The following is a 15640-nucleotide window of genomic DNA, read 5'->3' on the forward strand; positions in this document are numbered from 1 at the left end:
CTGTGGAACTTCTAATTTTCTTTGTGTATTATTTCTTAATTTCATCAAGTTGTCTATCTGTGTTCTGCTTATCTCACTGAACTTCACTGAAAATTATTTTGTACTTCTACATCTTTCTTTCTTTCTTTCTTTCTTTTTTTTTTGGGGGGGGGGTCCGGTCGTGGGGCCTAAACTCAGGCCTGGGTGCTGTCCCTCAGCTCTTCAGTTCAAGGCTGGCACTCTACCACTTGAGCCACAGCACCACTTCTGGCTTTTTTTTTCTGCTTACGTGGTGCTGAGGAATCGAACCCAGGGCCTCATGCATGCAAGGCAAGTACTCTACCACTGAGCCACCTTCCCAGCCCACTTCTCCATTTTTCTGAGGTTATTTACTATAAACATTATATTTACACGCAAGCATATTATGTTTACATAGTTTTTTTTGGGGGGGGAGCCATTTTTGTTGCTACCTGAGGAGTTTTTTTTTTTGTTTTTGTTTAGCAGATTTTTATTAGGTTACATTAGTTACATAAGGAGATTTAGTTCTTTCATTTCCACATGATCTCTTCAGTCCTAATGGAACATTCAATCTAGATTTTACAGGCTGGTTTTAGTGAGGATAGTTCTTCATGTGAGGGGTTGTATATGAGAACATTGTGTGGGTGGGGTATGGATTTGTTATCCTTTGTATTTATAACAGCATAAAAAGAATTGTCAGGAGGCATTTTGCTATGAAAATATTTGAGGGCTGGGAAGGTGGCTCAGTGGTAGAGCGCTTGCCTTACATGCATGAGGCCCTGGGTTCGATTCCTCAGCACCACATAAGCAAAAAGAAAAAAGCCGAAGTGGCACTGTGGCTCAAGTGGTAGAGAGCTAGCCTTGAGCTGAAGAGCTGAGGGACAGTGTCCAGGCCCAGAGTTCAGACCACACGACCAGACACCCCCCCCCCCAAAAAGAAAAGAAAATATTTGATATTATACACTATCATTTGGATCTTAAATATCTACAAAGTCATACATGTTAAGGCCTCAGTCCCTAGCTTGGTGCTAATGAGAAGTCTTCAAGACATTATGGGAATGCCCTTGAAGTCCCCTTCAAAAGATGTAGTCTTTTACACTGTTTTTCACTTCCTTTTTTTTTTTTAAAGAGTAGAATTAATATTTTATTGTCATTTATAATCAGATTGCAGTTGGGTATATAGTTTCCATACTTCATACTTTTGTAAATTAAAAAAAAATACAAGTTTTCAAACAGCTGACTGGTTATGTTTTTCAGAAAATGTGATTACTCTAATTCATCAATGGTGGCTTTAAGCTTTTCCCTATTAGCTCCAGAGAATTCTCCCACCTTCTCACCCTTTTTAAAAAACTGGAAGGTTGGCATGCATTTGACTGTGCAGCCACATCCTGATAGTCATCCATGTCGACTTCAAGGAACATCACATTGGGATACTTTTCAGAGAGGGCATGAAAGAAAGGCTTGATCATTTTGCAAGGCCCACACCATGGCTGAAAAGTCAACTACTACAAGTTTATCTCCTGCAGCATCCAAGGCTTCTTGAAAGGCATCCTTGCTGTCGATCTGCGTCACCATCTTGGCTGCTGTGGATGAGTTGGAACAACTGTAAAAAGGAATGGAAGTGGATCCAAGGTACTGGACCAAGCTGGATGTTTTTTACTTCCTAGCCATGAGGTGACTGGATTTGTTTTGTTATATGAGCCAAAATAACCTTGTTTTTCTTTAAAAGTTGATAATCTTAGGAATTCGTTAAAGCAATCTTGACTCATCATATAAAAAGTATAATGTAATACTCAAATTATCATCCTTTACTGATATGACAGGTGCTAAAAAATGCTTTTTGCTAAAAAGTACTGACTACATACTTAGGCCCACAAATCAACTAAATGCTGGAAAAAGCTTGTCTTGCCAACCTCCACTTTTTAATCTATGTCCTTTGTTTTAAGCTGTTCACTTTGTAACCTCAAATCCAGGGAAGGACAAAACTGATCAATAACATCTTTATAACAGGGAACCAAAATTATCCCTAAGAGAGCCTTACAGACCAGTCTATCCCTGTCCCAAGATAGGGACAATCACCTTTAATGATGAAGCTATCTATACCTTGTAGCAGGAGTAAATCATCTCATGGAAACCGGATTGTTCCCCTCAAGTGATAATAGTGATAACATCTCTGAAACTCTAGAGAATAAGGAGTGAGATAATAGTCAAATAGGCCCCTCTTGACTAATTCTTAGACAATGGACTATCAAACCACTTGCCACAACCTCTGACCACTAAGACATTCCCGTGATGAGGGCTATTCTGACCATCACAAGTTCCCGAGTTCATACTTTGGTAATTAAAAAAAAAAAAAGGAAAAAAGGTATGATGAAGAGCAGGGATAGATTTATTATTTGGTAGTCACTCTTAGCACTGTAGTGTATCTTTAGCCATTTTTGGAGTACAGATAGGGAACTAGAGGCCGGAGGAGAGTGGTATGCATTCTGTTCAAATCCTGGTTGATCATTAGTCCTATCTTCATTTGCAGAAGGGTTCCAGAGAAATTTTTATTACTGTCATCACTGGTCAGGATTGACAAATCATTGTTGCTTTCTGGGTGGTCCATCCCAAGGAAACTCTGTTGTTCCTTAGGGATAGTTTTGGTCCCCTTAAAGATGTTATTGCTAAATGTTAAGTCCTGTCCTCTCTGCATTCCAAGGTGATGGCAAAGTGACCACAGAGAGAATAACTCAGAGAAGAGGCAGGTTTTAAAACACCTTTTTTTTTTTTTTTGCTGGTCCTAGGGCTTGAACTCTGGGCTTGGGCTCTGTCCCTGAGCCTCTTTTGCTCAAAGCTAGACCTCTACCACTTGAGCCACAGCACCATGTCTGGCTTTTTCTGAGTAGTTTATTGGAGGTAAGAATCTCATGGACTTTCCTTCCCGGGCTGGCTTTGAACTATGATCCTTGGATCTCAGCCTCCTGAGTAACTAGGATTACTGATGTGTGCCACTGATGCCTGACTTTTTAAAGCACTTCTTATAGTAGGGGCCATGTAGATTGATGGAGGTGAAGGAAAATGTATATTCTAATATTTGAAATTCCCTGTTAGGGCTCTTTTAAAAAAGCTATTTGGGTAATTTTCTTGTATTACTCAAGTTACTCATGATCCAGCATACTGATATAAGCTTAAAACTCTTACTTATTCTTTATTGCTTTTTCTTCCTCCCCAAATGACCAGCTGACTGATATGGGAGGGGGAAAGGAGCAGCAAGTCAAGAAATGAGATTCAGAGAATAAGGAAAATGGATTTTGAAGTTTGATGGTGGTTGTATTTTTACATGGATGGGGATGAAATAGGCTCTCATAACACCATACAATTTACAATCAATTTAAAACAAATTATGTTTTTCCTATCAAGAGTAACATATTTTAAAAGAGCTTCAGTACTCAAGCTTCAAAAGTGAGTCAAGGATATGTGGAATTGAGCCAAGTAGAGTCCAAGTATGTTGAATGAGAAATTATTCCAGTATATTAGTGATCAACATCTAAGGGATGAAGACAGAAGATAATCACTAACTATTCAACAATTATAGTAAATAGATCCAGAAAATAAAATGGAAAAAGGCCTAACACCTGGGCAATTAAATTCATAATAATAAATAGTAACCACACTCCATTGTACTGTCTGTGTTGAAGGAATACACTGAAATCCATTTACCTAAGTTGTAGATTGTACCCCCACCCTGAAGCTATTAAGTTCAAAGATACAGTTTACCCCCAGGAAATAAAGCCTTCCAGATAAAGCCTTCCTGGTCGTCCACTCCACTCTGTGCTGGCTGAGTTTTCATTTTCTAAGCACTAGCTGCAGCATTTTGAGGAATCTTCTTCTCAACAGGACATTGATATCTGTGCAGAATAGAAAATTGTTCCCATTTTCAACTCAAAGGTGGTGTATTTACATAAGCTTGCCTTTCATTTAAATCTGTCTTAATCCTTAAAGATTTAGTAGTTGAGATGCAAAAATGCATTTTGAATAAGTAAAAATTCATAGATAAAGCAAACTATACATATGAACATTTTAAACAAATCACTATTTTTAATGCTGTTGTACTAAAAGCAATGTGTTACTTACTAAATACTAGCTTTTATTTACCCTACAGAAGAATGAAATACAAATTTGTTGTATATGCATATGAAGCTCAGAATAAGCTCACCCCAAAATACACTGTTTTAGCATATTGGTTGTTTGGGACCAAAGGAAATTGAGAAATAGGTCTTGATATTAACTATCTAAAATAAAGTATACATTTCTCTATTGGTAAAGTAAGTGAACATTTGTTAAAGAATATATTAGCTATCTTATCTGTACCAGGAAGTGTTAGGAAAATGGAGGAGAAAGTACAGGCCAGACTGGATCTCAACAGGCAAGTGTCAGGCGGCTGGAGAAAGTAGGCAGCCAGGGAACTATGTCAGGCCATGGGGGGGTGGGGGGGGACTGGCTGTTGCCTAAAGACTAGTCCCTATCAAAAACACCATCTGAGTCAACTATTCTTTGAGTTCACTGGCCTAAAACCGCTCAAATTTGCAAAACAAGCTAAGTGCCTCAAATCCCCACTCACCAAAAGTTCCATTTTATCCCGCCTATAAGGCTCCGTGGTAGAGCACTTGCCTTGCATGCAATGAGGCCCTGGGTTTGATTCCTCAGCAACACATAAGCAAAAAGAAAAAAGCTGGAAGTGGCACTGTGGCTCAAGTGGTAGAGCGCTAGCCTTGAGCTGAAGAGCTGAGGGACAGCGCCCAGACCCAGAGTTCAGGCCCCACACAACCGGCCAAAAAAAAAAAAAGGTCTCCTGAAACTTAACTCAGTGCAACCTCTCTGATCCCAGGGAGTTCGCCCAGGAGCATACCCCAATAAACTTTCCTGTCAATCTTTTTATTCCTCTCTGCGTGGTCCTTCTCTTGCCTAAAACCTGACATCTGGTGCCGAAACCCAGGAAGACCGTAGAGCTTCCATTTGCCCTTGGGTGATCAATGGGCACTACCCCTTCTCCGTCTCTCTTTTCCTCTCCTCCTGTTCCTGAGGCCTCCTCCATTGGGAGCAGAGCCCACCGAGCCTACTTTGGGCTAAATAGCCACTCAACAGACCTCGTGGCCAGCGGGGCAGGTCCCCTGGACGGCCACCAGGTGGCTTGGGATATTTTTGGTCATCCTTGTAAACCCAGTTGAGGTCTCTACCTCTGCTTGAGCTCTCCTCTCTCCCCCACCTTCCCCGCCCCCCCCCCCCCCGACTTTCAATTTTTAACATCTTGACCCATCTCCGCAATTTCTGCGAGCCGACAGTAAAGTGGGCTGAAATTGCTTACGTCCAGGGACTCTTTTACTTATGCTCTCTCCCTCCTGTCTCTCCTGCCTCTATCTGAACTCTTGCTCATGCAGCAAGATCCTGCCAAAAGCTCTCCCTCTCTCTCTCCCCCTCCAGACCCTCTGGTCTCTCAGTTATCCTCCCCACCTGTGATATGCACCTGACCCTTCTGGGCCGAGGGTCTGATCTCTCACCTGGCATGACCTCCATGTTATACTCTCCTCTGCTCTTACCGTGGAGGAGCATGAGCGAGTCTATCAGGCTGCCCAGGCTCATGGAGATGAAATCCTTCTTACAGATGCCACTATGCTGGTGGCAGCTGAGGCAGTCCCCAGACAGGATCCCCGCTGGGTATACCAGACTGACATGCAGGCAGGCATGTTGGCTGCTCACAGAGGGACAAAATGACTCAGTGCCTCTTGGCTGGTTTACAGGCAGCCTTCCATAAGGTTGGTAACTTTGATAAATGGAGGGAAATTACCCAACTCCCAGAGAAAAACCCTGCTGCCTTTTTAAGTAGACTTATTAAAGCCCTAACTTAGTACACCCGCTTCTCGCTCTGCCCTGGCTGGGCCAGCTTTTCAGACTCATTTTTATTTCTCAGTCAGCCTCAGACATAAAGAAAAAAACCTAAAAAGGTTGAAGATGGCCCTCAAACCCCAATCTGTGACCTGGTAACCATGGGTTTTAAAGGTTTTCATGCCCTCCAGGAACAGGAAAAGGCAGATAGGGAAGTCTGCTCTTGCCAAAAGGCGGCCTACCAAGCCCAAGCCCTGACCCCTACCCTAAGGCCCTCTATGCCCTGCGGCTCTGGAGGAAAGTATTGTCTGGATGTTGCTTCAAGTGCAGCCAAGAGGGGCACTGGGCAAAGACATGCCCCAAACCCTGTCCTCCCCTAAAGCCCTCCCTGCCTGCTGTGCAATCAAAAGGGACTCTGGAAGGACAACTACCCCTAGTAGCAGAGGTACAGCCCTTCCACCCCTTGACTTGCCACCATCAGTTCTGGCCTGGCCGCTGAACACTGAGGACGCCCTGTCTCGCTAACCCTGATCACCCTTGTGGAGCCTAGGGTAAGATCCAGGTAGTGGGTAAGGCCATTTGCTTTGGCCATTTGGGTGATATGGGGGCTACCTATTCAGTCCTCCCTTCCTACCTGGACCCCTTAATTCCTTCCAGGTCTTGGTCATGGGAGTTTTGATGGCCTTTCCTCCCAGCCACCATCAACAGGCACTCTTACATGTCTGATGCTTGCAATAGAGACCCAGTCCTGCTCTTAGCATTAAAAATCTAGCAAACTGGGGCTGGGAAGGTGGCTCAGTGGTAGAGCGCTTGCCTTGCATGCCTGAGGCCCTGGGTTCGATTCCTCAGCACCACATAAGCAAAAAGAAAAAAAGCCAGAAGTGGTGCTGTGGCTCAAGTGGTAGAGCGCTAGCCTTGAGCTGAAGAGCTGAGGGACAGCGCCCAGGCCCAGAGTTCAGGCCCCACGACTGGACCACCCCCCCCCGCCCCCCAAAAAATCTAGCAAACTTTTCCACCCAAGTGGTGCCTTGAGGCAGTTCTGGGATAACCCAGTTCTACAAGCCAAAGGAAAAAATGGGCAGTTTTGTTAGCCACATAGAGTCAGGATTGGTACACTGATGTGGAACCTTGGTTCAGTGCTTAAACAGTACAACAAACCAGGCACCGGTGGCTCACACTTTTATTCCTAGCTACTCAGGAGGCTGAGATCTGAGGTTCAAAGAGATGGTGGTTCAAAGCCAGCCCGGGCAGGAAAGTTCCTGAGGCTCTTATCTCCAATAAACCTCTAGAAAACGGGAAGTTGTGCTGTGGCTCAAGCAGTAGAGCGCTGCCTTGAGCTGAAGGGTCCGGGGACAGCAGCCAAGCCCAGAGTTCAAGCCACAGGATCAACAAAAACAAAACACAAAACATGAAACAAAACCTCAGTACAACAACTACACCTTGCAAACTAGTTTCTATTGTTCCTCAACTGACCTTACAAAAGGCGAAGTGAGTTGGCTCCTACCCCATGATAAGGCAACACGGGCAACCTTCCTGCCTGTTATGGTGGGGGTCAGCCTCGGCTTGTCCATTGAGGGTGCGGCCTTTGGGGGAGGAGCCCTTGGACATAGTCTGGTTTCAGCTCAGGAGTTCTCAGATAAGCTCCAGATGGCCGCTCAGGCCACCTCAACCTCACTGGCCTTCCCTCAGCACCAATTTACTTCCCTAGCACAAATGGCTCTTCAAAATCACTGAGCCCTGGATCTTCTGACAGCCAAAAAAGCTTGGATCTGCCTATTTTTCCGGGAACAATGTTGCTACTACATCAAAGAATCAGGTTTGGTAGAGCAAAACATTGAGGCCCTAAGCAAGCTGCAGCAAGAACTTGAACATCAGCAAGCAAGGGGACCCATCTTAGACTGGTTTCAAAGCCCCTTGGCTGGATGGTTCCTGCCCCTGGTAGGCCCACTAACTTTAATTGGTCTTTTCATTTGCCCAATGCCTCCTAAGGTTTATTTAGAGCGGCATCCAAGAAATGACCAGACGGGTGGTTAATCAGCTGCTCCTCCACCAGTACATTCACCTGCCAACTAACTGCCCCTCTGGTGTCCTAGACAACCGGCATATGGCCCCACTGTGCCCCTCCTTGGCAGAAGTAGCCAGATGACTGTCATCACCCCATTTCCAAACCAAAGATGCTAGTATGTCAGGCCACTGGAGGAAGTGGGGGGGGGGGGGAATGTCAGACTAGGGAGGATGTGGCAGGCTGCTGAAAAAGACCATGTCCCTATCAAAAACACCATGGAGTCAACCATTCTTTGAGTGTACTGGCCTAACACTGCTCAAACTTTAAAACAAGCTAAGTGCCACAAGTCCCCGCTCACTAAAAGTTTCCATTTTTAGCTGCCTATAAAAGCTCTACTGCAACTAAACTCAGTGTGTGACCTCTCTGATTCTAACCAGGTGTGAGACCTTAGCCAAAGTACAGCCATTCAGGACTTAGACTCCATTGTGAAGGCCTTTACCAAAAGTACCCATTGTGAAGACTTTTACTGAAAGTAAGAACCCAGGTAACTGGGAAAACCGTCCAACGTTCTAACCGAGGGTGCTCTGACCGGTAACTCTCTAGCAACAGCCAATCAGTAACTAGCAGAAAAGTGCCTAAGCTCCAGATGTTTCTTACCATAGCATAGTTAACCTAGTTTGCTGCTTAGCAGCTTAGCCCGTGCTGGCTAGCCAGTAATGTTGTTACAAGATTCACTCACTAAATGTTAACCAGTCATGTAACCACTAAGTTGGAAACCCCCTACCCTTGCTGTAAGCACAATAAAAACCCTGCTAAAACCTGAAAGTCGGGACTCTCAACTCTGACCCACTGTAGTCGGTGATGGTTGTGAGTCCAGACTCTCCTGTGCTTGCATCAGAATCGACTCCTTGGTGGTCTTTGGGAATCCTTATCTGGGCACAACACAGGGAATTCACCAGGAGATGTACCCCAATAAACTTTCCTGTCAATCTTTTTATTCCTCTCTGCATGGTCCTTTACTCGCCTAAAACCTTACAGCAAGTACTGTTTATTAAGGCACAGCAGCGAAGGGCAAGCAACTTTTCCATGGGATGAAGGGTGTGAATAGGTAGCATTGGAGTCAGCCTTATATTGGTCTTAATGAGGAAACAGAAATTTAAAAAACAAAAAACCAGGCTGTGGTCTCTTGAGGGCCTAGGGAAGGCACCCTTGGCCAGTCCCAGAATGGAATGTTCCATCTGGGGTGAGGGAACTTTAGACTGGGCCTAGGTCAGAATGACCTGCCTGTGATTAAGCACTTATGCGTGCGCCTGGTCTTTTGCTTGACCTGGGGAAATAAGGCAGGGATCAATCCTTCATACTCAGTCTCTGGATAGAAGGAAAAATTGGACTGAGGCTAAAAGGGTTGATGGCCATCCTTCTTAGGCTACTTTCTGCTGATGAGGAGTGACATCATTTAGATGTTGGTTTTGGTAAGCTCTTGTGTTGGCCAGGTCCTCTTTGTTAAGTGGCTGGTATCCCAGAGACATGAGGGACCCAGCTACCCATTGGGATGTGAAAGTCTATATGTGTTCCTGGGGAAAGTCAGAAAAAAAGTCAGAGCCTACAGATATTGCCTATATAGCTATGACAATTGGGCCCACAAATGGCAGAAGGAAGAGTGGAAAAGAAAAATGGAATGACTTGAATGTCTCCTACATTCCAGGCATTCCTGGAGTTGGTGGATCTTGTCAGTAACTACTTCTGACTGATTAACATCTGGCAACTGGGTAGGGAAGAGCCTGGTGGACTAGTTAAGAATAACCAGTCAGAAGCTGAGGCTGGATTAAAGTGGTTAAAGGATCAGTTGGAGGCCTTAAGCATTGCCTGTCACTGGACTATAGATGTCTGGACTATAGTGTATGGAAGGAAGACCTACTAAAATAGAAATAGCAGGTAATAGATTTTAAGTTCCTGGCCTGTTAGAAGGTAGAGTTATGAAGATTAGGTAGGCATGCTTATTAACTATTTTCTTTTGACCTCCCAGCTCTGATTAGTTTTGAAAAGGCAAGCCCAAAGTGACTCAGTTTAGGATCTGAAACCATCCCTCTTATCTGCAGTTTGTTTTTATATATATATATATTTTTTTTATTTTATTTGAGAACATACTGTACAGAGGGGCTACAATTACATGGGCAGGATAATGCATACATTTCTTACCCAGCATTGCAGCCTCCTCCTTTGTTTACCCTTCACCTCCCTTCCCAGCCTCCCCCCTCCCCCCCACCCAATCATACCCCCCCCCCCACCGACATTGTAAAGCTGGTTTTGACATGACATTTTGTACTTCTCATTGTTGCAACAGGTCCACCTGAATCCTTAAACGACTTGTTTGTCCCCATCTCCTCCACATGTTATACTGACATCAAATATAGTGAAAGCGGGGGTTACACTGTGGGGGAGGGACATACAAAGCAACAAAGAAATAATCTTATAAATGCATTAGAAACACATGCATGAAAGAAACAAAAACATTAAAATACATATTTAAGGGTTCATTTTCCTAACATCACTTTATCTGACCTTTTCCGCTTGACTCATACCTATACTAGATATTGCAAACAAGGGAAACCATGGGACCTATGTTTCTTTGGGCCTGGCTTACTTCACTTAATATAATTTTTTCCAAAAAAAAAAATACACACGTTGAAAAAATATTTGTAGAGCGCTAGCCTTGAGCTGAAGAGCTGAGGGACAGCGCTCAGGCCCAGAGTTCAGGCCCCACGACCGGACCAAAAAAAAAAATACACACGTTATCTGCAGTTTTTTCAACTGCCTCTAGATGAATTCTTGTTGCCAGGACAAACTTCTTCCCAGGAGTATCTGTTTCTTGCTGGGAAAATGTCCCAGTTGGCATCACTTTTATCAGTTGCAGGGCTTGAACTCAGGGCCTGGGTACTGTCCCTGAGCTCTTTTGCCCAAGGCTAACACTGTACCACTTTGAGCCATAACACCACTTCCAGCATTCTGCTGGTTAATTAAAGAGTCTCACAGGGACTCACAGTCAAGCACATGAGCATGTACCTGGTGTTTTGCTTAACCTGGGGAAATAAGGCAGGCGTCAATCCTTCAGAAAAAAGCCATTCCTAGAGATAAAAAACTATTAATGGCATGACAAGGCAACATTTATTCACTGTACATTTCTTCCTATAATTTCCCCCTCCCCCATAATCTCCAAACCATCATACTATATCAAGAACTAACTATATGTATCAATCACCTGTTCCCTTTCTTGGGTCTCCTATTTTTATAGACCTTTAATATATATGTACATAATTTAAACTGTCTATCTTCAACTTGTTATGTCAATTTAATTTTTAATCATAACCTAGACAGGTAGAAAGAAGCATTTTTGTCTCCTCTAACTCATATGAGATAAAGGAAAAATGAGTTCATGATTTTCTCTAAAAGACAATGAAGTCACCTTGATTTTACTTTCAACTCATCTCTAAATAATGAAAGATTTTATTTTGAGTTTAAAAGCAGTTGATCTACATGATCACTCCAATGTTTACATTAAAATGTGGCTAATTATTACCTTTGTGGTTTTAAAATTGTAAGAGGGACTTAGATGATGCTTTTGCTAAAGCCACTGACTTGTCTGTTGGGAATGAAGGTATCTGATGGATAACAAAAAGCAAGAGTAAAAAATTGTCATTTCTGCCTTCATTTTACATTTGTATCCTTTGATTGGTTAAATTTTGTGTCAAATGCCTGCTCAACTGTGTATATAGACACGTGTATTGAAATATGGATACTGGGTCTAACCAGCGCCATCTTGGCAATGTGGTGGATGATAGGGAATTGGGTTTAATGGGTGCCATTTTGTCTTCTTGGTGGATGAAGGTCAAGTCCCACCCCCAGGTGTTGGGTGTACCTGTGAAGTGAGGAGGCTGAGTCTAAATAACTTCTCACAGCCATCCTGGGTCTTTGCTGGGTGAAGGGGGCTCTCCACCCAGCTGTGAAAAGCCTAGAGGGGAGAGAGGCCAATCATTGAATTGAACATGTCATAGTTTAGCCTTAGGAAAGCTTTGTATAGAGAATGAATCTGATTCTACCTTGATTCTCCCTAAATGGTTTGATTCACTTGCCACTGAGGTAATCTCCCTAAATGGAAAATCTGAGGCTTATCCCTTGTGGGAAGTTTAATTTGACCCCTTAACTACCTCCCCAAATGGATATTTCTGTTTCTACCAGAGCTACTTACTCATAAGGTCTGCTTATATTGGGTGTTCTACCCAAACATGTGGTCTTTGTCTTTAAAAGCTTTGTCTGAGCTCTGTTTGGAAATGGGTGTCTTTGAGACAGGAGTCCACCTGCAGATGCCAACTCTCCAACAAAGACACCCAATTCGGCCTCTCAAAAATGTGGTTTCTTTGTTCTCTCACAACTGTGATACCTTATAACACCTGAACTCCTAGACGCAGGGCCGGGACTTGGACAATAAGTTCCTGGACCTGCCAGTCCTGTGTCTTGAGCTCCCTGTGACCCTGCCCCCTGCCCCTGACCCCATTTATGCCCCGACCAGCCTAGGTAGCCATAGTGCCACATTCCTTGAGTCTCCTGGCTCTCCTCAGGTCACCTCAGTGTCCCACTTCAGCTCTCAATTGGAGTTGATCTGGTTTTGTAGGGATTGTTTTTCTGCTCTTTGCTTTACTACCCTCATGGCTCAGTTTTCTAACAGTGTTAAGTGTATTCGAGGCTTCAGGTCTTGGGACAGGAGTCCACCTGCAATTGCCAGCTTTCTAATAAAGACTCCCAATTCGACCTCTCAAAATGTGGCTCCTCTCTATCTTGTGATTGAATTCTTATATAACAGTATTCTGTGAGGAGTGTCATCCAAAACTGGTAATCCTCTTCCTTCAAGTCTAGAGACACACTTTTGATCATATAAAATAATATTTATCAAAATAAACTCCAAAGAAAAGACTAGAGAAAGAAAGAAAGAACTAAGTTATTTTCAAGGCTTTTAAGGAACAACATAAAAAACAGATGTCAATCATCACCTTTTACATCATGTTTCAGTTCATTTAGAAGCCTCTAGTTACTTCCCTATACCTGAAGAACTTAGTCACTATCCTCACTAACTCCATCTTGCCTTTCTGACTTGTTTTTTCTCTACCATTCTCTCCCATAGTTACTATGAATTCCAGGGACAGTTCTGAGTAATATACACCTCGTGCCAAGAGTCAGAACTGTTCACAAGCAATGGCAACAGCATTGACAAATCTCCACATGGCTGATTCTAAGATAATGACTAACCAGACCACAGTCTAAGCAATACTACTTAACTGCATGCTTCTTGGTCCTTTTTTTGTTCCTTCCCTGTGGAAGCCTGAGGCTTTTGTCAGTACCAGAAAGATGGGGCCTGAGAACACTGATCCCCAAGTTCCTCTTTAGTATGGCTGTACTGAATAAATTCTTTTCCTACTGATTAATCAGTTGGGGTTAGTGGCAGAGCATGGTTTGTTGGGGACCCTAGAATTGGGCCTTTGCTCTAGGACTCTGATAGCAACATGGACAATATGGAATTTTATCCTTCTCAGGTGCAAGACTTGTGTCTTGAATAGTGTAAAGAATAATTGAAAATTTCTCCTTTGGTGAAATTCTAATCAATTGGAACTCTGTCCTGCTCCAGAAGACCTGCTACTAAAGCAGAGACAAGATAAAAGCTCCTGTTTTATCAATTTTTAAGCTAACTTTTTCTGCCACTTATTCCAGCTTTATTTTTACTTTCAGGAATGTTGGAGAATAGCATCAAATAAAACTTTAAATTTCTTGTCATTAGCTAAATTATTTACAAAAATGCCAAGTATCTTATTAGATAATTTCAAAGATTTATTCCACTTCAAAAATACTTTTATAGATTATACTTTCATTTTGCTCTTTCTACATAGTCATGCTGTACATTTTGTAGGGAATGGTACTGGGATGTGAACTTGGTCTTGTATGTTTGCTTGGTGCTCTATTAGTTGAGCCAGGTCCCCTAACTTTATGCGTTGCTAGTTTTTGAATAGGGTCCCAATTTTTGCCCTGCCCTTCTTGGAACACAATCCTACTTTTGCTTCCCTGGATGATAGGGAGGCATCATTGCACCTGTTTTTTTTGTTTTGTTTTGTTTTTTCTTGGCTGAAATGAGAGCTCATGAACTTGAGTCACAGTCTTCCCCAATAGCTAGGATTACAGGTGTGAGTTAGTAGGGCTTATACTTCGAAGAAATCTTTTTTTAAAAAAATATTCTATGCAAGGAATGTAGTGTTTACTATGTTTGTATTTTAATACTGTAGGGATGGCTTCTTTCTAATCAAGTTTAATCAACTGGCAATACCAAAGCCAATAGAATTTTTAAATGATCCATGTTTTCTTTGTAAAACTTTCTGATTAAAAGGCATAAAAGATAAAGGATTCACATGTGATCATTAGAGTTACTTTTCCATGTCAAAAAGAAATCTAATCTTTATTAGGCTGAGGTGAGAGGCTTTCAGCTACTGCCTTCTTCTAGAATTCTATTGTGAACACCTTTATCTTACCTCCCATTTGCTCCAGTACTCTACTGGTCTTTTCTTTCATGCAATAGAAAAAGCTTTTCCAACTTCCCTTTGGCAACAAGGAAAGAAATTCTCCTCTCCTTTTTTATTCTTCAGTTCTTAACTCCACAGAAAGACTTGAAAACCATCTTTATCTAAGTAGATTTTTGCCCCTAATGTCTTCTTAAGATCGCACCATTCCCTCCAAAGACCTTATTGTAATTTATGTATGATGTTAAAATTCATCATTGTCCTGAGACAGCACAGTGCCTTGCCCAGATACATTTCCCTTTTGAATAAATAATTGAACAAGGGAGTATTAACTGTGAGAAACTTTATTCTGGAAACTTCCCTGCAGAAACTTGACAATATCATTATCACCCAGCCTAGATAAAGGTAAAGCCCTGAATTTAGCTGTATAGTGAAATAGGGAAGCCTATTCTCTGGGCCAGATGTGAAGAAACATGAGTGGAAAATCATGGAGGCAAAAATCATGGGCAACCCACCCCACAGGTTTGATGTGGCCAAGTAGAAAGTTATACTTTTTCTTATCTATTGAAAGGATCATGTCTGACACAATAATAATAATAATAGCCGGGCACTGGTGGCTCACACCTGTAATCCTAGCTACTCAGGAGGCTGAGATCTGAGGACTGCAGTTCAAAAGCCAGCCCGGGCAGGAAAGTCCATGAAACTCTCATCTCCAATAAACCACCAGAAAGCTGGAAGTGGTGCTGTAGCTCAAGTGGTAGAGTGCTGGCCTTGAGCTGAAGAGCTGAGAGCCCAGAGTTCAAGCCCCATGACCACCAAAAATAAATAAAATAATAATATAGGCCAAAAAATCCTAATGTTTAGTTAAAGTTTTAGTGATACAAGATCTTCAGACTGAAGATTCCAAAGCAGTCAAGTCTCCCTACTTTTATACGTAGGTTCAGTGAAGAATGCTTAGTCATGAAGAAATGTGATTGGACAAGATGATATGATCTAATAGGACCCAGCAAGGCCTGCTTGTCTGTTCATATTCTTCTTATCCTACGTTTCCATTCCATCCTTTCCTTCCCCCAAAACATAGGGTAGGAACTGTTTGTTACAAAGAGGATCTTCAAATGTAAGGAAGAAAGTGACCTTTTTAAAGTTTTATGGCTTGCTTTGGGGTATGTGTGGGGTGGGGTGAGGGGATAGTTGTAGTTTCTATGACTCACCCTGG

The 15640-nt window shown here is 42.6% G+C and overlaps 1 pseudogene; it reads right to left on the reverse strand.

Moving 5' to 3' along the window:
* Positions 1-1157: 1157 nt before the first annotated feature.
* On the reverse strand, positions 1158-1632 carry LOC138839038 (thioredoxin pseudogene; annotated as a pseudogene).
* Positions 1633-15640: the final 14008 nt, after the last annotated feature.

The sequence above is a fragment of the Dipodomys merriami genome, unplaced genomic scaffold (assembly GCF_024711535.1).
Source record: "Dipodomys merriami isolate MVZ:Mamm:240054 unplaced genomic scaffold, mDipMer1.0.p SCAF_290, whole genome shotgun sequence".
NCBI lineage: Eukaryota > Metazoa > Chordata > Mammalia > Rodentia > Heteromyidae > Dipodomys > Dipodomys merriami.